The 27,329-nt window shown below is 43.4% G+C and overlaps 1 pseudogene; it reads left to right on the forward strand.

Moving 5' to 3' along the window:
• Positions 1-290: 290 nt before the first annotated feature.
• The window catches only part of LOC120398548, a 134,297-nt pseudogene continuing 107,258 nt past the window's right edge, over positions 291-27,329 (forward strand).

The following is a 27,329-nucleotide window of genomic DNA, read 5'->3' on the forward strand; positions in this document are numbered from 1 at the left end:
GAGGCTTTAGTTCTTTTACCCATTTCTGGTCCCCACAGCAGCAGTCCTCACCAGAAATGGTTTTCTTGCTTTGGGCGGGGGTAACTGTGGGGAAGGAGTCACTGCCAGGAGATGTGGAAAGGGGGCCCCAGAGCGTTACCTTGAAACCTGATCCCCCGGGATGTGGCAGAAGGGAAACAAGGTAGCTGAAAGTGGGCGGCAGGCAGCAGCCTGCTGTTTATAAGGGGCAGGGGAAGCGGGCACGGAGGTTTAGGCAGAGCAGCGCCTGGGACACACCACAGCGGGAGTCTGCCTGGGGCAGGGAGCGGAGGCAGGTGCGGGCGCTCCGCAGTCACAGCCGGGCTGGGAGCAGCGCAGGGAGCAGCGGGCAGGTGAGGCTCAGAACCGCTGGGACGGGGCCAGTCTCCTGCTGAGGAATCTCTCCCAGCCCCGAGCCCGGCTCCCACCTGCCCCACAGCCACCCCGCCCCGGGCAGGAGGCCGCCGGGCTCGGCCCAGGGCTGAGCGATGGGGACGCCCAGCCCCTGGCGCCAGCGGCGTGTCCGAGCGACCCCTCGCCCAGCCCCTCCGCTCCCCTCCCGCGGGGCTCAGCGGCGCACGCGGCAGCGGCCCCTTCCCGGCAGGAGCGGGGCCGCGTCTCTGGGGGCTGCTCGCTCCGTGGCCAGTGGCAGCTCGGCGTGACCCGCGCCAAGGGAGCCCTGCCTGCCGCCCGGACTGACAGCAAAGGGCTCGCGGGCACTGCGGGGGGCGGAGGGGACAGTAAGCGGGTCCGATCTGGCTTCCCCAGGCGGGTGATTTAAAGGGTCCGGAGTGCGCAGCAGGGGCAGGAGCCCTGGCCCTTTAAATAGGCTATGAATAGCTCGGCTTTCCCGCCATGTGGGAGAGACCAGTTGGGAAGCAGAGGGGAGAGCAGGGCTGCCTGCAGTCTGCCAGCACAGCACTTCCAGGCCCAGCAACTGGCCTAACTTGTAACCCCAGCTGGGGCGGCTCCAGGCCCCAGCACCCCAAGCGCCTGAATCAGTCTCCTGACCACTAAGCCAGAAATAGAACCTGAGGGGGTATCCGGTATTAGGACCTGGCTACACTTGCAGATGTAGAGCGCTTTGAGTTAAACCAGCATTCGGAGAGCGCAGTAGGGAAAGCGCTGCAGTCTGTCCACGCTGACAGCTTCAAGCGCACTGGCCTGGCCACATTTGCAGCACTTGCAGCAGCATTGGGAGCGGTGCATTATGGGCAGCTATCCCAGCAGGCAAGTGACTGCAATGTGCTTTTCAAATGGTGGGATGGAGTGTGACAGGGAGTGTGTTGTATGTATGTGGGGGGAGAGAGAGTGGGTCTTTGGAGCATGCTGTCTTGTAAGTTCAGACAGCAGGAGACCCCACCCTCAGCATTCCACAGTAATGGTTGCTTTGTCTCAGAGCAGATAAGCATGCCAGCTGTCAAAAACGGAGCTTTGAAAGGGCATATCTGCATTCCTGCTGTGATTTCCAGAATAATGACAAGAATGGCCACTTGACTAAAGGGGATTATGGGACGTTTCTGAAGTCTAATCAGAGTGCAGTTATGCAACACTCCATTCACACTAGTGCTGTAGCGCTCCAGCGAGGGCGCATCAAACGTTATTCCACTCGCCGAGGTGCAGTACCAGGAGCGCTCTAGTTGCAGAGTCAGAGCGTTCTATGTGCCTTGCCAATGTGGACAAGTAGTGAGCTACGGCGCCTCTGGCTGCTTTAATATGCTCTAACTCGCAAGTGTAGCCAAGGCCTTAGAGTTATATGGGCAGTTAGGTTGTAATTTTGCACCATGAAGGCACATTGCATCTGCAGAAGGATTTTTATGTATCTGGATGATCAAGATCTACGCTGCCAATTCCCAGTATAAGAAAGTGTGTTTCTAACATCAACTCCTTACAGGCCTACAATATGTCTCCATGCACCACCTGAGACATAGGGGACAGACAGAACTGTGGGTGGGGGTGAGAAGAGACTTTTGTTTAGGACCATTGAGAGAGTGTGTGGTCACGTGACCTAGCATGCCTCTTAGCAGAGACTTTGGTAATTACAAAGCATTATTGATCTCTAATCATTTTAATCATTTAATATTTTCACTGATTGTCTATTTCTCTTTGGTCAAGTCCTTACATAAAGTTTATAGTTACTGTTTTTAATGTGTTTGCTTGTGTGAGTTTGAATTATTTGTGAGTTCAAGTGCTGTAGCCACAACCTTAGTGTGGTTATCCCTTGTCTCGATGGCAGCACTGCCAAGTAGCTTGATCCTTTAGCATACCAGGAGGGGGAGGCAGGCACCTACCAGCAGCACCACGAAATGAGCCCAGGGTGACCGAAACTTTGGAACTGTTCAAAAACTGTGAGGTACCCCTCTCCTGTTTGCACTGCATTCAGGTACTAAGCTAGCACTGACAGGGAGAGTTACATCTTTACTTTGTTAAATAAACTTTTGCTTGTTTTCACTATAAATGTGTCTTAAGTGTTGTGTGTTAAGCAAAGAGGTGATCTGAGCTGGAACTGGTAAGCTGGGGTGTACTGTTCCTTTCCAAACAGCAAATCTGTAAATGCTGTGAGTTTGCAGTGGAGCAGGAAGATGCTCGGAGAGCTCAGGGGTTGGAATGTGCCTATCGCTAACCTGTAAAGAGACAGCAGGGCCTGCCTAGGCCTAGAGGGGAGTGCTTGTGTTGCCTGTGACCACTGGAGTGGAAGAGCTGACCTCCATCAGGCACAGACAAGGTTTTCTCGTGCTAAGGGCAGGTGGCCACAGCCCTGGGTACCCCCAGGAAGCAGGCCACATTGTTGTCCTAATTTTTAAACATGAACATAATTCTTTAGAAAAATAATTTACCCTCATGTAAAGGTAGTATGTAATGATAAATATTTTTTCTTCCCTAGGAAAAGTTGTTGAAAGGAAACAAACAATTAATAAAGAAACATAAACATATCTTAATGTGAATTCTTTGAATGGCTATTGTCTCTGAAAGGTTGTGCTGTTTCTTGTGTATGCAGATTTTTACCCAAAGTGATTTACTTCTGCAAGTCTAATAACCATACAACAGAATAACACAATGAAGGATGATTTAATAAATTACACAGAAGAGGAACCACCTAATCCTAGTGAGTTTTTCGGTTAGTTGTTTCTTCTTTTGAATGTTAGGCTAGTTGTTGGAAGGATGTTCTCCATTGCCACGAAACTAATCCACATTTTGAATCTTGCCTGGTAGACAAGTAAATAAGAGACCCTAACTGGATTTGTGGAGACCCTAACAAATATTTTCAGAAGTTGAACAAACTTTATTTACCTGAAGATACATTTACTACTTGGCCAATCATCACAAAGCTGTTTGTCATCTCTCCAGTGACAACGATAATAAGTGGCAGCCCTGTTCCATTTGCAACAGCTGCAATCAAGCCTATTATCATCAAAATGATATCCAGCCAATCGGCATACGCAAACTACATTAATATAAAGAAAAGGAATTAATTGCAGGTTGACAAATTCACATAATTGTGACAATATCCTACTAAGACACACAGAATAGGATTTGTTTTTACATAGCACCATTTGCAATTGGGTATCCCAAAGCTCTTTATGAAGTAATGAATTAGATACTGTGAAGGCAAAAACAATACTTGGGATGCACTTTGAAAACGCTTACACACAGTTTTAGGCCAGTTTTTATTGAGGGACTTAGGACATGTTGGCAGGATGAATCCCCTAATCCGCAGAAAAAAGAATGTAGCTAACATCACCTGTGCAACTCACTGCCTCCCTGGGTGCATTCTACTACATCCCATATTTACTCAGTGCATTGAAAATGTAAACAAGAACAGGTAGTTGACAAACATTTGGCCGCTGCCTACCAATAGAAATGGGTACGTAGCAGTTATCACATTTAAGAAAAACACAGCCCTTGTTTCCCTGGATAATTCATGAGACATTATGCATGAATGATAAAATTATCTCCAGTTGAGAGACCCAGGGCAAGGCCCTACTTACCGCACATGCTTCACTTCAGTCCTTAACATGGGTGGATTTCACTCCATCATGGTGCTAAGTGCTGAAACATCGTCAAGCACTGGCAGTTAGCTGCGGGGGGAACTTTGCACAACAGGCCGTATTTTTAATGAGGGAAGCCTGAGATCAACACACAAAAATGGCTGTACAGCAATACTAAGTTTTGCACAGACCTCTTTCTTCTCTTCTGAAATGCAGTATTGTGGTTGCATATTAGTCTGTCACCATAATGTACAACAGGCAAAGAAAAGGAACGATGAGAAATATAAATCAAACCAATAAACTATGCACTAACCAATTTCAAAATGCCAACCATCTTTTCCTTTGACTCCTCATTTTTCTTTCTAAAGAGATTAATGCAAAATTAATCCAGACCCTTTCTTGAAAGGCAGGGCAAGAAATGTAACAGCGTATTAAGATCAAGGAACCCCTACTTTTTCTTGTTCTTCTTTAACTCGTTATTTTGCTCAGGTTTTTCATCATGTTGGAAAGCAGTACTGCCATAGCTATTACTTGCAGATTCTGTGGAGGAGAAAGTAGGTTTTGCTTTCACAAATAGTAAGGTCTTTTAAGTCAGCTTCTTCTGAAGCACAGTAAATCCCTTTCTGAATTATCGGAGCACCAAAACCGTTGATTTTTTTAAAGCAGGAAAACTACATTTTTCTCACGCTCTTGAAACAGGTCATAACTTTCAACTTTTTCCTCCCCAAACATCACGTCCCAGCTGAGAACAAACATCATTTTCAGCCCCAAAAAACTAATTTTAAGGGAAGTCATTAAAGACTAACTTGGGCCTCAATATTGCAAAAACTAAGGGAATGCCTAAGTGTATGTCTACACTAGAAGTGCTACAGTGGCACAGCTGCAGCTATGCTCTCTGTAGCATACACACTTACTACAATGATGGAAGGGATTAGTGAATCTACCTGCTAGGTTGATGGAAGAGTTCTTCAGGTGCCTACAGTGGGGCTTAGGTCAGCTTACCTTTGTCTCGCAAGGGCATGAATTTTTTACACCTCTGAGAAATGTATTTACATGGTCCTAACTTTTAGATGTAGACCAGGCCTTTGTCTTTGCAGGATTGGAGCCTTAGAGTGGAACAGGCATCTTATTATTTGTTAGTATTTCAGTAGTACCTACGGGCCTCAACCCTACTGTGCTATGGGTGTACAAACAGAATCAAAAAAAGAGGATCTCAGCCCAAAAGAGTTTATAATCAAGGAATAAGATGAGAAATAACAAGTGAATGAAAGAAACAGACAGAATGGAATAGTAAGGTGATAAAAGATGGTCACAACACACCAGCTGTCTATCCTCTCTCAACCTGAACTGTAATTACTGTGTTTTCCATCACTAGTTTTTAGAGCAACTTTGTAGAGACTTACAAGACACTATTATGTTTGTTTTGAGTATAGGGGCTTGGCTACACTGGAGAGTTGCAGCGCTGGTGGTGGCTTTACAGCGCTGCAACTCACTCACCGTCCACACTTGCAAGGCACATACAGCGCTGTATCTCCCTGGCTACAGCGCTGGTTGTACTCTACCTCGACCTGGGGAATAACGACTATAGCGCTGCTGATGCAGTGCTGCTCCGCCAGTGTGGCCACCAAAAGTGCTGTTATTGGCGTCCAGAGGTATTTGGAGGTATCCCAGAATGCCTGTTCAGCCACTCTGCTCATCATTTCGAACTCTACTGCCCTGGCCTCAGGTGGCCAAGCATCAGACCTGCCCTTTAAATGCCCTGGGAATTTTAAAAATCCCCTTCCTGTTTGCTCAGCCAGGTGTAGAGTGCAATCAGTGAATCTTTCCAGGTGACCATGGCTCCACGTGGCAAACGAGCCCCAGCATGGAGCAATGGCGAGTTGCTGGACCTCATCAGTGTTTCGGGGGAGGAAGCTCTGCAGTCCCAGCTGCGCTCCAGCCATAGGAATTACGATACCTATGGGCAGTTATCAAGGGCCATGCTGGAAAGGGGCCATGACCGGGACACGCTGCAGTGCAGGGTTAAAGTGAAGGAGCTGCGGAGTGCCTACTGCAAAGCCCGCGAGGGAAACCGCCGCTCCGGCACTGCCCCCACGACCTGACGTTTTTACAAAGAGCTGGATGCGACATTTGGGTGACCCACCTCCACCCGAGGACCACGATGGACACTTCAGAGCGGGAGGAGGAAAGCGAAAGTGAGGGTACTGGGGTGGGAGGAGACACCCCGGTGTCCCTGGAGGCATGCAGCCAGGAGCTCTTCTCAAGCCAGGAGGAAGGTAGCCAGTCGCAGCAGCCGGTACTTGGTGGAGGACAAACAGAGGAGCGGGTTCCCGGTAAGCAGCTTTTATTTTCAGGATTTAAATTTTTTGGGAGAGGAGGGAGGGTTAGGGCTGCATGCATGCATGCCTAGATGTGGAACAGCACATCGATGTGGTCTATCATGTCGTGGTAATCGGCCTCGGTAATCTCTTCAAAAGTTTCAGCCAGAGCGTGGGCAATGTGCTTGCGCAGGTTTCTTGGGAGAGCCACTGTGGTCCTTGTCCCAGTCAGGCTAATGCATCCGCGCCACTGTGCCGCGAGGGGTGGGGGGACCATTGCAAGACACAGGCAAGCTGCACAGGGGCCAGGGCAGAATCCGCATTGTAGTAGAAGACCCTCCCATGCTTCCCAGGTAACCCGCAGCAGCGAGATATCTTCCAGAATAAACTCCTGTGGAAAATGTTGGGATAGTGTTCAGTGTAGGTACCTGCAGCTGTTTGCTTTCCCCAATGCACAGAAACCCTGAGGACAGTACAGCCCTGAAACAATCAGTCCCCCTTACTCACCATTTCGGGGCTCCCGTGGGTTATGTGCGCTCTCTTTGGGATGGGAAAATTATGCGATTGTGAAGACTGTTACCCTCCTTAACGGTGGGGGAATAACTGTCTGATATAAACAATGCTGCCTCTGTTAAGTGTTGCATTTTTGCCTATACAGATGCAACCTTGAGATCTCAGCTGCCCGTGTTATCAACGGTTGACAGACTACAAAACCTCCGGAAGAAGCCGCGAAAAAAGCAAAGAAGACATGCTGCAAGCAGTTATGCAGCACTCTGTCACAGAGAATCAAAAAGTGCAGGACTGGAGGGAAAGGGAAAGCAGGATCTGCCAGAGAAATGCAGCAGACAGGAGTAAAAGCACAAAGCAGCTGATAAGCATCCTGGAGTGCCAAGCAGACTCTATCCAGGCGTCAGAGCCATGCAGGCGGAGCATTACCGTGCCCGCCCCGCCGCCTTGTCCCAAAGCTCTTTCCCTTGTTCCCATGTCAGCTCAAAACTCCCTTCCCCAGCATCCAGGTTCTTACCACCACCACCAGCTGCCTCCAACACCTGTACGCTCACCAAGCAGTCCTGAGAACTATGACCCTTACCCTCTGCACTCAACCCCTCACCATGCAGTATAGCCATCCTGAAGTGCAGCAGTCATTGCACAGCACTCCAGACAGGACATATTCAAGCCTGTGACTGTACAGTCCACCACCCCACCCCTCTGCCCTTTTAGGTTCCCAAAAACTTGTGTGTCTGTTAATAAAGTTATTTTCTTTTCAATAAATGAATTCTTGGCTTTGAAAAGAGTCTTTATTATTGCAGAAAGTCAAAGATACCTTAGCCCAGGAAAGAAACAGGCACTGCAAATCAGCTTAGCAAACACAGATTCCTACTAACATTGTAACTACTGCACTTCACTCCCGTGCAAGGCACCAAACATTACTGTTGGTTTTCAGCCTCAAATTCCTCCCTCAAGGCATCCCTAATCCTTGCAGCCCTGTGCTGGGCCTCTCTAGTAGCCCTGCTCTCTGTCTGTGCAACAGCATCCAGGCATTGAACCTCGGAGGTCCATGCCTGACTGAATCTTTCACCCTTCCCTTCACAAATATTATGGAGGGTACAGCACGCGGATATAACCATGGGGATGCTGCTTTCACCCAAGTCCAGCTTCCCATACAGAGATCGCCAGCGCCCCTTTAAACGGCCAAAAGCACATTCCACAGTCATTCTGCACCGGCTCAGCCTGTGGTTGAACCGTTCCTTGCTGCTGTCAAGGCTCCATGTGTATGGTTTCATGAGGCACGGCATTAACGGGTAAGCGGGGTCCCCAAGGATCACAACGGTCATTTCGACGTCCCCTACTGTGATCTTCCAGTCTGGGAAAAAAGTCCCAGCCTGCATCTTCCTGAACAGGCCAGTGTTCCGAAAGATGCATGCATCATGCACCTTTCCGGGCCAGCCTGTGTTAATGTCAATGAAATGCCTACGGTGATCCACAAGCGCCTGGAGAACCATGGAGAAATACCCTTCCGATTAACGCACTCGGATGCTAGGTGGGGTGCCAGAATAGGAATATGCGTCCCATCTATCACCCCTCCACAGTTAGGGAAACCCATTTGTGCAAAGCCATCCACAATGTCCTGCACGTTCCCCAGAGTCACGGTTCTTCTTAGCAGGAAGCGATTAATGGCCCTGCAAACTTGCATCAACACAATTCCAACGGTCGACTTTCCCACTCCAAACTGGTTCCCGACCGATGGGTAGCTGTCTGGAGTTGCCAGCTTCTTGATTGCAATAGCCACCTGCTTCTCCACCGGCAGGGCAGCTCTCAATCTTGTGTCCTTACACCGCAGGGTGGGGGCGAGCTCAGCACACAGTCCCATGAAAGTGACTTCTCATCCGAAAGTTCTGCAGCCACTGCTTGTCATCCCAGACCTCCATGACGATGTGATCCCACCACTCAGTGCTTGTTTCTCGAGCCCAAAAGCGGCGTTCCACGGTGCTGAGCATGTCCGTGAATGCCACAAGCAATTTCGTGTTGTACGATTACACAACTCGCTATCATCGCCGGACTCTCACTGTCACTTTGGATCTTAAGGAATAGCTCAACTGCCAAACGTGATGTGCTGGCGAGACTCGTCAGCATACTCCTCAGCAGTTTGGGCTCCATTTCCCACAGAAATCACGCTGCACAGAAACCGTTGAAAGAGGCAAGATGGCACCAAATGTGGACGGAAAAACAGGGATTGCTGGGATGTGAAGTGATGCATCACGGCGCTGCTGGGACAGGAAGCAGAATGACCTGCACCCTCCGCCCCCTTCCCACAACCCATGGCGCCAGAATGGGAAGAGGTGCTCTGTGGGATAGCTGCCCATAATGCACCACTCCCAACACCGCTGCAAATGCTGCAAATGTGGCCACACTGCAGTGCTTTCCCTACACAGCTGTACGAAGACAGCTTTAACTCCCAGTGCTGCACTCCTGCAAGTGTAGCCAAACCCTAGAACTGCATTTGAATTGTTAACTGGCTCCTGACTCACATAGTGGAGCATTTGCACACTTAGGCCCCATTGCTGATGCATGTAAATAACTTTAGGCATGTGAGCGGCCACACTGAAACCCAATGGGACTACTCATGTGCATAAATGCTCACAGGATGGGAGCCTTAGTTATTTTCAAACTAGAGTGACTCACTAGGCACACCAGAGTCACTTAAGTTGGTAGAAAGGCCACACAGAGCTATGCCCAGCCAGTGCTGTGATTAAGTTAAAAGAGAATATGTGTATTCAGTGCTAGCTACAAATATTTTCTGAATGCTTCCTCCACATAGATCCCAAAGAAGGGTCATACTCGCTGGGTAACGACACCACAGAAGAAAACTTAATAGCCAGAGCAGCATAATTTGTGGAGACCCTAACAATTTACTGGATTGGCAGAGGTTCAGGATGTCTGCAAATACTTTAAGCACATGCACACTCCCATTGAAATAATTGATTAAAATGTTTACAGTTAAGCTCATGCTTTACTGGATCATGACATTAGGTAAGATTCCCTATCACTTTCCTATGTCATCGACTTCAAGGGGGCTACCCACATGCTTAAAGTTAAATGCGTGCTTAGTGCTTTGCAAATAATCCTCTTGCTCTAATCTGAACAGCACCAATTATATCCCAGCAGTGTATGTGGCAGAAATTAATTGCACATCATTTTAGGATCCCTTCACTACTGCGTAAACTGTGCCATTCATTTTGGGCCTTCCCACTTTTGGTCAGGGCATTTTTGTACATGATGTATGTGTCGAGAGGTTCCTACAAAGCTGCTCAGCCTGTTATTGAACAATAAAATGATATGCATGTCCTCCTGAAACGTTCTGAGAACATTGCTGGGCTGAACGGTGCTTTCTGTAATGCCCTTGAGAAGCTAAAGGGGATTAGATAGCTAATGAGTGAACAGAAGATGTTATTGATTGATGGAAAACCATAAGCTTGTAAAGGATTCATAAGCAAAAAGAGAATGATTTTTTTCATTAACTAACTTAATCTTTGTCCTTGTCTCACAGGGGTTAACTAGCATAATATGGTGCTTATTTGTATTTGCTTGCTTGCTATTGGCATATATCTTGGTAATTTGGCTTATGAGAATAGTTCCTGGCTTCCAACAGTGTTCAGCAAGAGAGAACTACTGCCAGGTTGTGGGGTCAAAGGGGATTCTGGCTTCTGTTTACTTGTTTGGTTTTATCTAAAGCACTTTTTCTTCAAAAATTGTGAGCAGTAACTCTTCCCTTTGCGAGCTGATACTCATAGAATCCTAGAAATGTAGGGCTGGAAGGGACCTTAAGAGATCATCAATTCCAGCCCCCTGCACTGAGTCAGGGTCAAGTATAGCTAGGCCATCTCTGATAGGTGTTTGTCTAACCAGTTCTGAAACCTCCAATAATGGGGATTCCACAACCTTCCTCGGTAACACATTCCAGTACTTAACTATCCTAATAGTTAGACAGATTTTCCTAATATCTAACCTAAACCTCCCTTGCTGCAGATTATCCTGATTATTTCTTGTCCTGTCTTCTGTGGATATGGAGAACAACTGATCACCATCCTCTTTGTAACACTCCTTAGCATATTTGAAGACTGTTAGCCAGGTCCCCGCTTAGTCTTCAGTTTTCAATTCCAGCTTGCCCAGTTCTTTTAACTTTCCTCAGGTTTTCTAAACATTTTATAATTTTTGTTGGTCTCTTCTAGACTTTCTCTATTTTGTCCATACATTTCCTAAACCGATACACTACTCCGGCAGAGGCCTCACCAGAGACAAGTAGGGTAGAACAATTACCTCCCATGTCTTAAATATGGTACTCCCCTGACAGCACCCAGCATATTATCTTTTTTTTTTTCACAACTATATCACGTTGTTGGTTCATATTCAATTTGTGATATACTTGAATTCCCAGATCCTTTTCAGCAGTATTGCTGCCTAGCCAGTTATTCCCCATTTTGTTTTTGTGCATTTGATTTTTCCTTCCTAAGTGTAGTACTTTGCACTTGTCTTTATTGACGTTCATGTTGTTGATTTCAGGCCAATTTTTCCAATATTACATAACAATGGCCATATTGGGTCAGACCAATGGTCCATCTAGTCCAGAATCCTGTCTTCTGACAGTGTCCAGTGCCAGATATTTCACAGTAAATGAACAGAACAGGGCAATTTTTGAGTGATACATCCCATCATCCAGTCCCAGATTCTGGCACTCAGACAGTTAGGGACATCCACAGCATAGGGTTCCACCCCTGACCATCTTGGCTAATAGCCATTGATGGAACTAGCCTCCATGACCTTATCTAATTCTTTTTTGAACCTAGTTATACTTATTAGTGATCACTTTCCTAATGGTTCCTAACATTCAGTTAGCTTTTTTGACAGCTGCTGCATATTGAGCAAATGTTTTCGGAGAATTGTCCATGATGTCTACAAGATTTTCTTAAATGGTAGCAGTTAAATTAGACCCCTTCATTTTTTATATATAGTTGGGATTGTTTTCTAATGTGCATTACTTTACATTGATCAACATTGAATTTCATCTGCCATTTTGTTGCCCAGTCACTCAGTTTTGTGAGATGCCTTTGTAGCTCTTTGCAGCCAGCTCTGGACTTAACTATGTTGAATAATTTTGTCAATTTTTGCCACCTCATTATTCACCCTCTTTTTCGTATAATTTATGAATATGTGAACAGCACACGTCTCTGTACAGATCCCTGAGGGACCCTACTATTTATCTCTCCCCGCTGTGAAAACTGACCATTTATTTATACCTACTCTTTGTTTCCTATCACTCTTAGCCCATGTCTTTGCTTAACAGCCTTTGGTGTGGGACCTTGTCAAAGGCTTTCTGAAAGTCCAAGTACACTATATCAACTGGATCACCCTTGTCCACAGGCTTCCTGAAACTCTCAAAGAATTTTAATAAATTGGTGAGGCACAATTTCCAGTTACAAAAGCTGTGTTGACTGTTCCCTAACATATCTGTGTGCCTGATAATTCACTCAGAGCAGCCACATTCAGTGAAATAACACCAGAAGGCAGACCTATTGTTGACAATTATTGGGCCAGATCCTCTGTTGGTGTGAATCAACACAGCTTCATTGATTTTATATCATCTAAGAATCCAGATAATTGATTTTTATGGCAGAAAACCCTGGAAGCATGAAAGGAAACTAGGGAACTGAATGTCATCTGGATACATACCAAATTTAACATTTATCATCTGTTTTCAGATATGATGTTAACCTAGAGAATGCTAGGAAAGTTGGAGTAAAAAAATCCATTACCACCTACACATCTTTGGGTTTCACAGAGTTTATTTTATTTGGAGCCTATGCTCTTGCATTTTGGTACGGAACCAAACTCACAGTGGAGGAGAAAGAGAATTATGACATTGGACGTGTGCTAATTGTAAGTATAGCACAATATAGTCGATTTGCTGAGGCAAAATAAATTCGAAAAAATGCTTTGTTGTTTAAGTACTGCATCAAAGGATCCATAATTTCTACTCGGGCACAAAGTACCCATCAGACTAAATGTTAAAATATGTTTAATATAAATCAACAGAGATGCTGAATCTACATATTTAAGACCTCAAAGTTCCATAACAAATATCTCATTTGGTCACTGTCATCCTGTCTGGAGTGGTTCACGACCATGAGTGCCTACCTCAGGGCAGGCTGTCAGAAAACAGGGCAGACACCCCAAACTGGTGGTGTGTTCTATAATTAGATTTCACCAAGCCAGTAACAAACATGAATTCCTGGATCACTATACTAATCTTACAATGGAGTCACAAACAGACTCTCCAATCTATCTTGCCACCCAGACAAACTTGACTTCATGATAAAAGGTCATTTACACCAAAAACCACACCATATTCAGGTTGCTTCCAGTCCCAGAGACTAATCACTTACCTGAAATCAATAAAATCCTAGATTTTATACAAAAGACAACGCTGGTAGACAATTCTATAGTAAACAAACTAAAGTTTATTAGCTAAGAAAAGGTAATAAGAGTTATTGAGAGATTAAAGCAGATAAAGTATATGTGCAGATGAGTCAGTCTATAATTCTAAATGGTAGCAGAGATGTAGTGATCTGCCAGTTTCCCAAAAGTCTCTCAGGGCTACCCAGAATAACTCAGGGACTCTCCATCTCCATGTTCATTTATTTTGCCCTGTTAGAATCCAGTGCAGAGATGAAAGATTTTTCTCTGAAAACTCATAGTTTTCTTCCCACAGAAAACAAGCTGTCAGGGTCAATACCCATGTGGGCTTTTCTTTGATGGCCGAGAGTGAGGAATGCATTTGGAGTCTTTGACCTTTGATCATCACACACAATGACCACTTGCTTTGAAATTAACACTTTTCTGTTAAATTTTTCATTTGCATTCCACAAGACTTCTTTCTCATTTGATGGGTTATTTGCTGACAGGGGCATACACTATGTGAATGTTTGCTACAGCATTATAACGGGATCCAGATAAGTGTTTAACTAATGCATTGTTTTCAGTGCATTAACATCCCATTAGTTTTCATGAAGTTTAAACACCAAATACATTCTTATACATTTAACAATCACTTTGATCTATACTAATACACAAGTGAATTGGCCTGGCTTCCAGCTATGCCTTTGTAAGCATTCAGCGAGGTCTGGGGCTTTGGCGTGAGCTGGCACCTGGTCTGCCAGTGTCACAGCCATGTGACCATCTTTCAGTTTTTTTAAATCCCTGCAAGGGACTATTGTACTTTACCAAAGCTTTTAGATTATTTTTCCTTTGGAAAGGAATAAGGCCCTGATCCTGCAAAGACTTAGGTATGTGCTTCACTTTATGCACTGTGAGTAGCCCCATTGACCTCTGATGAGAACTTGACTTCAGTGGAACTAGTCAAAGTGCATAATGTAAAGCATGTGCTTTGAAGGATTGGGCCTCAGGAGACTGTGGATTAACTCTCTTTGAGGACGCTGAGGTTTTTAATATTGCAAAGAGATGGAGAGATGTCTAATTTCACTATTTATTCTCTTAATGGGAGTTGATGAAATCAGCAGCAACAAAAAAAAGCTAATCCAACTGTTAAAGGGCATGTGGCTGCACACAATAGCTACATTCACCATGTCCTGGGTCAAATCCAGCGAAAGAATAAAAACTGGGTGAGCTGGAAAATGCAACCTGAAATCGTAGTTTTGATTTTATTTTTTTATATTTTTTTTCTGGAAAAGCTCTTACAGAACCACCAGGATTATCATGACATTTAGCACTAAGGAAACTGCAGATCTGGACCCACTGTACACTAGCTCCTGTTTTTGTTCCCTGTAGGTATTATTCTCTGTTGTCTATGGCACATTCTCTCTCGGACAGGGCTCCCTACACTTGGAGAGTGTTGCCAGTGCTCGAGGTGCTGCCTATGAAGTGTACAAGGTCATCAGTAAGGTACTTAATGTCGCTTTTCTAGCAGTCTGAAATTTCTGGTTTATTTCTCAAAAAATCCAAAAAGAGGATGAACTCCATAGACTCAGACCACTGAAAACAAAAGTAAGACGACATTTCTCTTCATATTAAGGAGACATGAGCCTTAACCAAAGCCCTAAATGAGCTTATTGCAAACTTGGGGAAATTGAGATCTATAGCTCAACTTTACAGATTGGGGCCCTCGTTCCTGTTACGTTTGTCACTCCCTCATTCATTTATTTTTTAGAGTAAGTGGTGAAGAGCTAAGTGAAATGACATTGCTCTTTAAAACACAAGTATGTGGAGTGGACATGATTTCAGTTCAACTGCTTTTGATTTGGAGATTAACAGTGCTGTTGAAAGCTCTGGTAATACTGTTGCTGGGGAAGAGGGATGCCACACTTTCAGTAACTAACGGTATGTCTACACTATGGGATTATTCTTCATGAGCTTATGGGATTATTATTATGAGCCTTATTGTCTTCTCACAAAGGTTTTCTACTGGTTTAACTCCATTGACTTCAATGGAATTACTCCTGATTTACATTAGTTTAAGTGATACTGGGTTCAGGCCCACTGGCTTCAGAGTGGATTTCATCTTTAATTCTCTATGTTTTGTGTCATGTGCCCAGCAATGGATTGAATTTCTTGTTCTTTACAAAAGTGTTTGTTTCTATTTTAAGTAAACTTGTGCTAATCTGAGCTCCTGGGGACGGCTGCTGTTGGAACGGTTTTCCAAGTGTTCCACCTATACAGCCATTTTCTCTAATTTCTCATCTCAGAGGAACTGTGCAGGCTTTTATTGATTTCTTAATAATGTATAAAAGATATTCAATATGCTGCTCTGCTTTTGGCATGCACTCCAGTCTGGCGCACATCTTAAAAGGGCAAGTGTCACAAGATGGCTCAGAGAGATATAAATTACAGCTCCCTGTCCCCCTGTAGCTCCCTAGTCCCGAAGGGGGTGTTCACCCTGAAGGAAGGTGTTGCCACCACCTATGCTTCTGTAGGGTTTGTTGAGGGTAGTCAGCTTTAAATGGCATAAAAGCCCCATTGAGGTTGAATCAGCGCATCCTGGCAACCCATGACTATGCGCCATCCCCAACTCATACCACCAACTTGTGGGTTGTGCTGGTACCCGGTCGCCTCCTGGGGTTTGCAGTTTTGGATGAATGCTACATCATTTCTAACAAAGATTGGCAGGGCTGCTGTCTATGCCAGCCACTGGGTTGAAGCTGGGCCATAAACTGTGGTTCTTTGACTGTATCTTACATCTTTCCTCTGTGCAGTTAAAAATAAAAACTTTGAAAATTAAAAGGTCACTGAGATAACAATTTAAGAGAAGCAGCACAGAATTCAGTCACCTTTGTACCCTTTCAAGTCTAGGCTGCTGTGTGAGGTAGAGAGGCCCCAGGAGTAACTCAGCCCTGAGGGTCTGTCTAAATTACGAAAATCTCCCCAGGCTGCCCTATGGCCCACAGCACTGTAGACTGCAGCCCCACCCTTGACATGCCTTTCTCACTGCCAGCTGGGGCCCAGCCAGCCTCTTCCTAAGGAGGGGGCCAAGTGGCAGGGTCACTACAAAAAATGCAGGGGCTAAAAGTCTATAATACTCTGTATAATACATGTACAGATAAAGTCTATACATGCCATGTTGCTGCACACTGACCTATGGAACTAGCTAATCAAGAGCTGCACAACTCTGCACATATGCTGCATTCCCAATTTCCTCATCGCCAGGGTCCCACTTTATACATGCATTGCATTCCGAGAGGTGTGTGTGTGTGTGTATATGGGGTTCCCCACACACATTTATTCCATTTATTCTTTTATGAGACTGTCCGGTTTGGCCAATGTACATGGCAGAGGGGCATTGCTGGCACATGATGGCATATATCACGTTGGTAGATGTGCAGGTGTATGAGCCCTGATGGCGTGTCTGATGTGATTAGGTCCTATGATGGTGTCACTTGAATGGATATGTGGACAGAGCTGGCATCGGGCTTTGTTGCAAGGATAGGTTCCTGGGTTAGTGTTTATGTTGTATGGTATGCGCTTGCTGGTGAGTATTTGCTTCAGGTTGGGAGGTTGTCTATAAGCGAGGACTGCATGTGCCAGCAATGCCCCTCTGCCATGTACATTGGCCAAACCGGACAGTCTCTACGCAAAAGAATAAATGGACACAAATCTGACATCAGGAATCACAACATTCAAAACCAGTGGGAGAACACTTCAACCTCTCTAACCACTCAGTGACAGACTTGAAGGTGGCAATTTTGCAACAAAAAAACAGACTCCAAAGAGAAACTGCTGAACATGAATTAATATGCAAACTAGATACTATTAACTGTGGGTTAAACAAAGGCTGGGAATGGTTGGGTCATTACACCAATTGAATCTATTTCCTATGTTAAGTTCTCCTCACACCTTCTACGGGCCATCTTAATTATCACTTCAAAAAGTTTTTTTCCTCCTGCTAACGATAGCTCATCTCAATTGATTAGACTCTGCCTGTTGGTATGCATACTTCCACCTTTTCATGTTCTCTGTATGTATAAATATCCCCTGTCTGTGTGTTCCATTCTATGCATCCGAAGAAGTGAGCTGTAGCTCACGAAAGCTCATGCTTAAATAAATTTGTTAGTCTTTAAGGTGCCACAAGTACTCCTGTTTTTTTTACTGGGATAGTGAATACTTACATCAGCACGGTAGTATTTGCAAGATTGGATACTTGATCAGACACAGAATAATGACCCAGGCAGCACTTCTAAAGATCATTGTGAATCTGGCAGTTCTTTGCTTGGAGAAATAACATAATAAATATGAGGTATAGAGCTACTCTCAATTTGTTTGAGAAGTTCACTTCATTCTGCTCCCATTGACTGTAGATGATCATCTCATTAACCAGTAAGGAGTTAACAGCCTATGCCAAAGCAGGCGCAATAGCAGAAGAAGTCCTGTCATCAGTGCGAACTGTTGTAGCCTTTGGAGGACAAGAGAAGGAAATCAATAGGTCTGACTCTCTCAATAGTTAATGTATTTTTTAATGTATAACTTTGTCTGCAGCCACAATGACTAACATATGTTTGTCTTTTTAACAGATATACAAATAAACTAGCAGAAGCAAAAAACCTTGGTATAAAAAAGGCTATTGCTTCTAAGCTGTCTCTTGATTTTTTGTACCTAATTATAAATGGATGCTACGGCCTTGGCTTTTGGTATGGAACTACCTTAATTCTTGATGAGAATACTGGCTATTTAATTGGAACTGTCCTGGCTGTAAGTGTCATATTTTCACATCAGTGTCTTTCTACAAACTCACTTCATTGTGAAGGTTATGTTGAGTATATGATATGTTGGCTAAATGCAAGGACAAGAGATATCGTATGTGTGGAGAATCCGCAACTGCTCAGGAGCTGGGTTCTTTCTGTAACTTCCTGCAGAGCTGGTTGTGTTCTGTAAAATATAAGTTAAAATTAAGTTCCTTGCCCTTTTGATTGTGAAGTTGTGTTTGGATACCAGGGTAATGGGCACTAATATAAGAATTTAGATAGGCAGAAGAGAATCTTCACCACATAACTGGTTTGTGGTTGTCTTTTTTTAATGTAACAATAAAGCAGATGTAAAATTTTCCCCCATTCTTCTCAGTGAAGTTTTCACTCTGAGGTCAAATAAAGATGACTTAAATCCACCTGATTTTTGCACTTCACAATCATAGCTGTTTCAGCCAACATGCTTATCTAGTAGAGTGAGGCAAATAGTGATTTCTTTCATGATATTAGTTTGAATTTGTATAAAAATTTGTCTCTGCCATATTTGCATCTCTTCTATGTTTGTTTTCCGTGAACATTCATGCAGTTTGTTTTACCAGCACAAATGTACATAGAAGATGAATGTTAAATTTGCTTTCCAGAAGCATTCACACCAGATACAAGGATTATAATAATTGCAGTCAGAGAACAGAACAATACCATGCGACTATATGACCATCAGAACTAAATAACATTAAATGAAGTTAACTGAAAACGTATTCAGATCATTTAAAATAACTAACAAATTAGAAAAAATCATAATCTGCTCATGGATTTTCCGCAAACAGAAGAGAAGGTGAAATTTGCCTAATAGATTCTTCCTCACAAATTATGTGATCAGCTGTTAGGTAGGGTGACTGCATGTACTCCTCACATCTTGTGTTTCTCTTCATTTGAAGGATATTCGATTGAATAAAGTTGAAAGTTTGATTTTGTGGAGTTTTGAATTGTTTGGAAAATTGAAACTCTATTTACTGGTTGCCTTAAAACTCAGAGTAATAGTGGGATTGATGGTGTAGTCAGCTAAAGATATGCTGGACTTTCGCAGTGTGGTTTGCGGGTTTTCTGAGTTTTCTGTAAAACTTGATCTAGCAGCGTAAAGGCCATTGACTTTAATGAGCCAATAAATATTTGTGAATGACCTTTTGTATTTTTAACAATATTTGGTGTTAAAATATACTACAATAGAGACAAATAGAACAGAAAACAAAATAGTCCTTTTCTTTCTGTTTTATGTCGAAATTCCATAGACTTTTGCCAAAAACCCTTCTCAATTTCTAGTGTTCCAGACTATAAGGTATTGTGCTGGAATTCCAAGGTTAAAACTTAATTCTTTCAATACTTAGGAATGTCTTGTGAATGACACATCGATGCTGGGGCTGATCCTGTGGTCTTTCTGAGGCATAGCTCCAATGGTCAGAAATGGGAGTGTTACCTAAATAAAGACTATAGGACCAGCCTTTAATTTTGGATTTGTTTTCAGTGTGGGTTTCATCTTCTTCCTCTAGGTTTTCTTATGTGTAACTTTTAGTAGTTATTGCCTTGGCACTGCAGTACCACACTTTGAAACTTTCTATTGCTAGAGGAGCTGCCTTTAAAGTTTTCAAGATCATTGATCAGGTATGCACCCTTCTACCCTGTCCTCATAATTGGGCTATTATCTTATATGAGAGCACTAACAATGCCAATAGAAAATAAAGTAGTAAAAAGCAAAAGCCATGGTAATTTCCTTTGAAAAATAAAGGAGGAAAAAATAGTGTTTGTCAAATGGAAAAGACCAAACTGGCTTAGCAAGAAACATTATGTTCAGGCTCTTAAAAGGAAATTGCAAACAATAGAATCCAGTTACCAAAGCAAAGTAACTGTGGCAGTTAGTCTTAGATTGCAACTACCCAATGCTAAAGCAGGTGTGGTGTGGGAGATGTTTTAAACTGTAGATTAAAAATATGAAATATTCAGGCTATAATATCTCCTCCTTCAATTATGCATTTGTAAATTATTTGCTTAAATTTTAATTTTTTCCACTCCAGAAACCCACTATAGATCGATCGGAGGGGTAGCCGTGTTAGTCTGGATCTGTAAAAGCAGCAAAGAGTCCTGTGGCACCTTATAGACTAACAGACGTATTGGAGCATGAGCTGTGGATGAATACCCACTTCGTCGAATGCATGTCTATAGATAGTTTTTCTTCAGATGGACACATACTCTGTCACATAAAGGGAACTCTTGAATTTATTAATGTACAATTCAGTTATCCTTCAAGACTAGATGTCCAGGTAGGAGAAACACCTATTCTGTGCTGTGTTGTAGTCACAGTGACTTCAACTTGAAATATGGCATGTTACTTGTGTATTATGCTAAAAGAGTTGTGTGCTTTAGAGGATAGGATGAAGCACGGCAGTTTGGAGTCAGGAGGTTGATTTGAGTTCCATGCATAGAGAGGAAACATCAAAGAAGGCATGGAGAAGAGTGTTGAGAAGAATGTAAAAGGGGTTGTTAGCCAATGGAATGTTTGAGCTGAGTGAGGCAAGAAAGGTGTGGCCTCTAAAAGGAGAAGAGAAGAGAGATTGAAGGAGCAAAGTTATGCAGGGTCCTAAAGGTGAGCCCAGGGGCTTGAATGTGATGCAGGAGGCATGCAGGAGCCAATGGAAAGACTTCAAGAGGGACTGAATGTGGTCAGAATCATGTCAGTAGATGACTTTTTGCTGCAGAACACTGGACAAATTAGAGTATGAGGTGTCAGGAAGGGCAGGTTCCAATGGTTGAGGTATGAGACAAGATCAGAGCCAGATTTTGCAATGGGAATGAGTGTTTTGAAAATGTATCAGGGATAAACCTGGCAGGATTTAGTGACAATAGGGTGACCAGATGTCCCAATTTTATAGGCAGTCCCAATTTTGGGTTTTTTTCTTATATAGGCACCTATTTCCCCACCCTCTGTACTGATTTTTCACACTTGCCCTCTGGTCACCCTATGACAGAATCTCATTAATTTGAGATTGTTCTACATTTTATTTTATTTTTAACTACCACAAGGTTTTGAAAGGTCTCACTCTGAAAATTGACTGTGGACAAACGGTGCCATTGGTTGGAAGCAGTGGATGGATGTTAAGAGCACAATGGTCCAGCTGCTTCAGAGGTTTTATGATTCACAGGAAGGAGTGGTGAGTACAGCCATTCTAGAGCATAGTACTGTTTGCATGGGTATTAAAATAGTAATATACAAAGAATTATAGCTATACAAGTCCTCAAGGAAAAAGGAGACAAGTGGAGCACAAAGCTGGGATATTGTACCCAACTATAATACACGAGATTTTGGACCAATCAGCCGCTGTTCCTCCCGTCTGATGCTGGGAGATTTAACAAAAGTCTAACTCTTACAAAGTGAGCCTTGCAGTCCTCAGAGTGTGGATCACTTGGAAGTTACATAAATCACTGGCAGCTTTTAAATACTGTCGTGTGTTTTCAGTTCTGAGCAGCCTCACCTCTTTACATTAGGAATTTGTTGCAGATGCTCGGCTTGGATTTAGAACACCCAAACACACACTTGGCTGGTGTCCTGAATGTTGGGCAGCCCACTTGCTTAATGGTGTTGTTTATAGGGTTTCCTGTGGAGGGTAGATATTGCCTTGAATTGAAATAAATATAATGTTTAACTATTAAATATTATTCAGAGGGACCCTCTAAATGCAGATCTGTCCTTTGCTGGCAGATCTTTGCCAATGAGTCTGGCCCCAGATCTCAGTTTGAATCACCTGCTACCTGCTATTCAGATCTAGCTCCAGTAGATCTAGCTGATCAGATCTACACTCTCCGAGGGACCTGGGGTCTCATGGTATTTAATACAGTATGTGATGAGAGGAGAGAGAAGCTATTGTTTTTAAGCTTAACTACTTTAGGGGTGTTCATATGCCATGCTGATAGGGCCATATATGTATCTAATTTGATTGAGGTAACATGACCACATAGGAAGGGAGGCCACTGATTATCCATACTTAAGTTACTCCATCCTTGCTGCTCACCCAGAACCTGAACTTCTTGTCCTTGTGCTGTGAATTGGCAAGTGAGTTTGGAGAGATGGGTCAGGTCCTGTCAGGACAGTCTCTGGGCTTGACCTTCTCGCAACTCTGTCCTCCAGGCCACTACGAATGATGATCCTCATGTGTGAAATGGGAAAACACCACTGTAACAAAATACAGCCAAGACACCCACCCCAGCTTCAGTGTCGCACAGTCCTGTGAGAGTGCACGAGAAGACTGGTGTTGGTCTCAATGATTGCCTGACACTTATATCTGTCTCCTCCTATTTGCTATCCAGACAAAGAATTTTCTTGGGCATTTCTGAGCACAGCTAAAGTGTAAAGTGCCAAACCTTGTGTTACCTCTCACCGTATGGATTACCTGCATTGGACTGATCTCTCCCATTTAAGATACATGATGGTTGTTCTTTTCCCCTGCCTCATCCTCCTTGCACCATGCTTCATGCAGGCCTTAGGTGAGTGTCAAGAAACCATAATTCCATACGATTGATAAGCAGAAATGGCCTCTACTGGTTTCAAGTTTTCCTCTCCTGCAAAATGAAAATATCTCCAGCCAACACTATGTAAGGGATGGAAGGATTCAGATTGAGGCCCCTTCCTTTTCCTTTACTTTGGCCTTACTGCAGATGTGGTGCTGGCAGAGGCAAATCTCCACTTGGTGTATGGAAACATCTGGCCAAGGACTATTTCTTCACTGAAACAAAAATAAATCCTCACTTTTCTCATGAATCCTAAATCTGCCCTAACAAACCGAATGGGAAGATTTTGTCCTAAACATTTGTAGGTTTAGAAAGATTCAAGAACAGGAGTGCCTTTTTGATCTGTGTTTGTACAGCACCTAGCACAATGGGGTCATGGTCCATGACCAGGGTTTCTAGGTGCTACAGTAATACAAAATAAGAAGAAAAATAATAATATACAACCTCAGGCTCTCATAGTCTTTTTCTTTCTTTAGATCACAGTGGATGGACACGACATAAAGTCCCTTATTCTGAGACGTTACCGAGAATTCATTGGTGTGGTCAGTCAGAACCTGTTCTGTTTGGGAAAACAATTAGAAACAATATGAGATATGGTCGAGAGGATGTAACTGATGAAGAAATTGAGAATGCAGCAAAAGAAGCAAATGCTTATGATTTTATCATGGAGTTTCCTGATGTAAGTATGGTACTTAAAATAACCTGCATTCTTAGAAATGAACTGAAATAAAGTGAGATATTGAGATATGACCATAAAAGAAACCATTTTGTGTGTGACAGAAGGAATTTCCAGCACTGTAATGTTTCTAAATTCTGAAACAGACATCTAAGGAAATGGAAACAAATCTAGGCTGGGGTCAGGGAGGGATAACTGTGAATCCAAAAGCTGAAGCATGGATGACTTGATATAAATGCATCTTAAAAAGTAAGAATTATGGTTGTCTTTCCTTCAATCTCAGCTCCCAAGTTGAGGGACAGCTGCCCTCTGCAAAATCACAGAATATGGGTAACCAAAACTCAGCAGCAGCTGATAAATGTAAACACAAACATTGTTTTTACAGCCACCGTGTGGCCAAGAGTGGAATTTGCAGTGTCATTCAAAATTTGTATTTTTAGGCATATAAGGTGGTGGATCAGGTAGTGCTTATGGCACAAAGGCACCAGTTCAATAAGGCACTTGACCATGTGCATGACTTCAGGCACATGAGTATCCTCACAGTCAATAGAACTACTTACATGCTTCATAGGATGACCAGATGTCCCATTTTATAGGGGCTTTTTCTTACATAGCATCTATTACCCCCTAGCCTGAGCCCAATTTTTACACTTGCTATCTTGTCACCTCTAGTGCTTCAAGTTATGCAGGTGCTTCAGTACCTGGCTGAATCAGGGCAGCAGATCTGACATGTATTTTTGAGGGGTGCTGTGGCTGAGTGAATAAAATGTGTCTTTCACATCAGAAACCTGTGTTCCAGTACCAGATCAAGCAGAAACTCTCTATCACCTTGGGCTGCCCCTCTGGTCCTTAGCACCCCATCTGAAAAATTCCATGACCACCTACTTGTGGGAACATTTTTGCTACTGAAAATGACTTGTGTAGATTTCATTTCAAATGGGATTTGTGTCCTGCACTCTGGGGATCAGACAATATATAACCTTAGCTTTCATTTCACTAGGTGCTCTGCAATATATAATTATCTTGTTCTCACTGTAGGCCTGATCTAAAGTCCATTGAAATCAAGGTTGGGGGTGGCGTGTCTTTCCATAGACTTCAATGGACTGTGGATCAAGCTCTGTTTAGTGTTTAATTGTCTATACTGCAAAACTGATGGTGTCTCTGCTATTTTCTCAGAAATTCAATAATTCTTGTAGGAGAAAGAGGAGCACAGATGAGTGGTGGCCAGAAGCAGAGAATAGCCATAGCTCAAGCTTTGGTTCGCAACCCTAAAATTCTCTTGTTAGATGAGGCCACATCTGCCCTGGATACAGAAAGTGAGCCAGTAGTCCAAGCTGCACTGGAAAAGGTAAATGCTGGGCTAATGGCACAACCTCTACTTCCATCTTCTTCAATCAAATATATTTTCTTTCAAAGCAAGGAAGAGATGAATAAGATTGTTATTGTACTGCAAATGACAGGGGTGATTTACCCAATTACTGCCAAATGCTGCCCATTGTTCAGCTGTAACAATGCTGTAGCCCCATTGGGAACAACAGTAATCACATGGTAACTCTGACCAGGGCCCAATCCTGCAGTGAGGCTCTGTACGAGTGAGCCTCAGTGCAAGACTGGGGTCTAAATCACTAAGATATAATGAATGTATTGTCATGTGGTTATGGGGCCCAAAAGCTGCCCTGATGCACATGCAAACCCATTGGCTACACCAGGTTGTAAATAGGTGCAAATCGTTGAGGGCAACATTTGCCCTTTGGCAAATAATTTGTCACTGTTAGAACTTTTAGAATCAACATCTTGCCCATTTCTTGAAAATCAATTTAAATACACAAACATCTGAATTGGTACAATAGATATTTCTGTACTTTCAGATCATCAGACCAATGCTAACAAAAATGCCAAATGGGGTATTACATGCTACAGTAATGTTAATCTTTGGGTGTGTAAATCTTGATACTTCTCTAGTTAATGCTTTTCATAGAGATGTGCACTGCCAAAGAAGTGTGCATTGATTGTTATTCCATTGCATGTCACTCCAAAAACAGATCCTCAGCACTGACGAACGATTTGTCTACATTGCACTGGCAAAGTGCACCAAAGGGGTGTGATTTGTAAACGTGGTAAAGTGTTGTGCTCTAACTGCCCTTTAAAAGATACCTAGTTCATGTTTTATAGATCTACAGACTCCTCTCTAGGACTGGAAGGGACCTCGAGAGGTCATCGAGTCCAGTCCCCTGCCTCATGGAGTGACGAAATACTGTCTAGACCATCCCTGATAGACGTTATCTAAACTACTCTAAATATCTCCAGAGATGGAGATTCCACAACCTTCCTAGGCAATTTATTCCAGTGTTTAACCACCCTGACGTTTAGGAAATTTTTCCTAATGTCCAACTTAAACCTCCCTTGCTGCAGTTTAAGCCCATTGCTTCTTGTTCTATCCATAGAGGCTAAGGTGAAATGTTTTCTCCCTCCTCCTGATGACACCCTTTTAGATACCTGAAAACTGCTATCGTGTCCCTTCTCAGTCTTCTCTTTCCAAACTAAACAAACCCAATTCTTTCAGCCTCCTTCATAGGTCATATTCTCTAGACCTTTAATCATTCTTGTTGCTCTTCTCTGACCCTCTCCAGTTTCTCCACATCTTCTTGAAATGTGGTGCCCGGAACTGGACACAATACTCCAGTTGAGGCCTAACCAGTGCAGAGTAGAGTGGAAGAATGACTTCTTGTGTCTTGCCTACAATACACCTGTTAATGCATCCCAGAATCACGTTTGTTTTTTTGCAACAGCATCACACTGTTGACTCATATTTAGCTTCTGGTCCATTCTGACCCCTAGATCCCTTTCTGCCCTACCCTTCCTAGACAGTCTCTTCCCATTCTGTATATGTGAAACGGATGGTTCCTTCCTAAGTGGAGCACTTTGCATTTGTCTTTATTAAACTTCATCCTGTTTACCTCAGACCATTTCTCCAATTTGTCCAGATCATTTGAATTATGACCCTGTCCTCCAAAGCAGTTGCAATCCTCCCAGTTTGGTATCATCTGCAAACTTAATAAGCGCAATTTCTATGCCAATATCTAAGTCGTTGATGAAGATATCGAATAGAGCCGTCCCAGAAACAGACTGCTGCGAACCACACTTGTTATACCTTTGCAGCAGGATTGGGGGTGGGAAACCATTAATAATGACTTTCTGAGTATGGTTATCCAGCCAGTTATGCACCCATCTTATAGTAGCCCCATCTAAGTTGTATTTGCCTAGTTTATTAATAAGAATATCATGAGACCGAATCAAATGCCTTACTAATGTCTAGGTATACCACATCCACCGCTTTTCCCTTATCCACAAGACTTGTTATCCTATCAAAGAAAGCTATCAGATTGGTTTGACATGATTTGTTCTTTACAAATCCATGCTGGCTATTCCCTATCACCTTACCACCTTCCAAGATGTTTGCAGATGATTTCCTTAATTACTTGCTCCATTATCTTCCCTGGCACAGAAGTTAAACTAACTGGTCTGTAGTTTCCTGGGTTGTTTTTATTTCCCTTTGTAGATGGGGCACTATATTTGCCCTTTCCAGTCTTCTCTGAATCTCTCCTGCCTCCCATGATTTTCCAAAGATAATAACTAGGGAAGCTCAGATACCTCCCTCTGTTAGCTTCTCCTTGAGTATTCTAGGATGTATTTCATCAGGCCCTGGGTGACTTGCAAGCATCCAACTTTTCTGTAAGAGATTTTTAACTTGTTCTGTTTTTATTTTACCTTCTAAACCTAACCCCTTCCCCTTAGCTTTCACTATGTTAGCATTACTTCAGACTTCTTTTGGGTGAAGACCAAACAAAGCAAAGTCATTAAGCAACTCTGCGCTATTTCCAAGTTTCCTCTGTTACTGTTTCTCTCCCTCTCCTCACTGGAGCAGTGGGCCTAATTCTGTCCTTGGTCTTCCTCTTGGGTTTCTAATGCAGGGGTAGGCACTCCATGGTGCATGCGTGTCGGTTAAGGCGGCACGCAAGCTGAT

This window comes from Mauremys reevesii, linkage group 2, assembly GCF_016161935.1.
Source record: "Mauremys reevesii isolate NIE-2019 linkage group 2, ASM1616193v1, whole genome shotgun sequence".
Classification (NCBI taxonomy): Eukaryota; Metazoa; Chordata; order Testudines; family Geoemydidae; genus Mauremys; species Mauremys reevesii.